Consider the following 1,538-nt stretch of genomic DNA (forward strand, 5'->3'; position numbering starts at 1 on the left):
GGGGGGGGGGGTTGGGGACAGGGCTTGGTCTGCAGGGGCCACACTGTGACAGTCCTCAAAGTCCAGGATGAGGGGCTGGACCTTTGGCCCCCACGTTCCTCCCCCACCCCTCCCCAGCGTGGGCCAGGCTGCGGCGGCTGCCACCACAGCGGCCACAATTGCTGGGGGGAGAGCTTGGCATCCTGTGTTTCTTTGAATCGCAGCTCCAGGAACAATGCCGCTTCCTGTGGGTGTCCCCCCCGCCCGCTCTGGGCCAGCCCTGCCGCCCTTGCTGCCCTGCTCTTCCTCCTCCAGCCCCATCGTTGGGGAAGTGGGGAGGAGGCCTGGGGGGTGGGGTCACAGTCCCCGGAAGGCACTTGGGGCTAGACTAGCACCATGTCTGCCCCAGGGTATGACCACAGGCTGGAGGCTGCCCCTCTCTGGTCCTCAGTGTCCCCACTGTGCACTCAGGTAGTAACGGTGCCCACCTCTCAGGGCTGTTAGGGAGACCAAAGAAGGGAGTCAGTCTCAGTGCTTTGTTCTGGGTACAGGTGAGCTCTTGTTATGCCCATTTGACAGAGGGGGATACTGAGGCCCCGAACCGCCAGGCAGCCTGTCCCCTCCTCTGCTGGTTGCTCTGATGTAGGGAGCCCGGAGGTCTGGCACCCTCACAGCCCCACAGCCCCACCCTCCCTTGTACTCCTCTCCAGGCCGCCTGCCTTGCTCTCCCCCCAGCTGAACAAAGGTGACTTTAATCTCCGTAGCCTTGGGCTGGGTTTTTAGGGCACCAGCAAAGCGCGGGAGAACAGGCCTCGCTTGATCTCATTAAGAAAGCATTTTCCTTTTAATCCAGCGACGGCAGTGGCGCGTCTGCACTGGCCGGCCTCAGCCTCCCACAGCATTCCTGGGCTGCGATGCTGGGGAGTGGGTGGGGGGCTGGGTGCGAGTCTGTGCGTGCGGGCTGCCTTGGGGTGCCTGTATGGAGAGGGTGTCTGCGGGGCCTGCCCCTTCCCCAGCTCTGAGCCTGTGATCAGCAGCTTGTGTATGCGCCCCGCTCTGGGGTCGGGCTGGGCAAGGAGCTGGGGCTGCCCAGAAGAGGGTGGGGGCCCCAGGTGTGTCTCCCAGGTTCCTAGATAGGTACTGCGCTCCGGGCTTGCACGTGCTAGAGCCTCCCTTGGACCCATAAAAGGAAACTGAGGTCTGGTGGGCATGGAGGTGGGGGGTCTCCTGCTGCCGGTGCTCAGAGCACCTGCCCCCACCAGGCCTCAGGCTTTGCATTCAGCCATGCCTGGGTGCGCTGGGCGGCACGCGCTGGGCGGGCCAGGCAGAGGAAGGAACATTCCTCCCCGTGTGCTGACGGGCCCAGGCGGGTGCCGGCAGCTCCTGGCCCCGCCTCGCTGCCCCCTCCACTTCCTCGGAGCGATCCTGGCAGGGGTGGCCCTGTGCTGGCGCAGGTAGAGCCTTGATGTGGCCTTGGGCAAGGCCTGTCTGCCAGCCTGGATTTCCTTGCCTGCGCGGCGTGGGGGGGGGGGGGTGCCGGGCCCCATGGGTGCTGGGGG

General features: G+C 65.5%; 1 protein-coding gene across 2 annotated transcripts in view; it reads left to right on the forward strand.

Moving 5' to 3' along the window:
* Window positions 1-1,538, forward strand: part of LFNG (LFNG O-fucosylpeptide 3-beta-N-acetylglucosaminyltransferase) — an 11,825-nt gene that overhangs the window by 3,521 nt on the left and 6,766 nt on the right. The gene's annotated exons all lie outside the window — the stretch shown is intronic.

This window comes from Ursus maritimus, unplaced genomic scaffold (genome assembly GCF_017311325.1).
Source record: "Ursus maritimus isolate PB19 unplaced genomic scaffold, ASM1731132v1 scaffold_2, whole genome shotgun sequence".
NCBI classification, from domain to species: domain Eukaryota; kingdom Metazoa; phylum Chordata; class Mammalia; order Carnivora; family Ursidae; genus Ursus; species Ursus maritimus.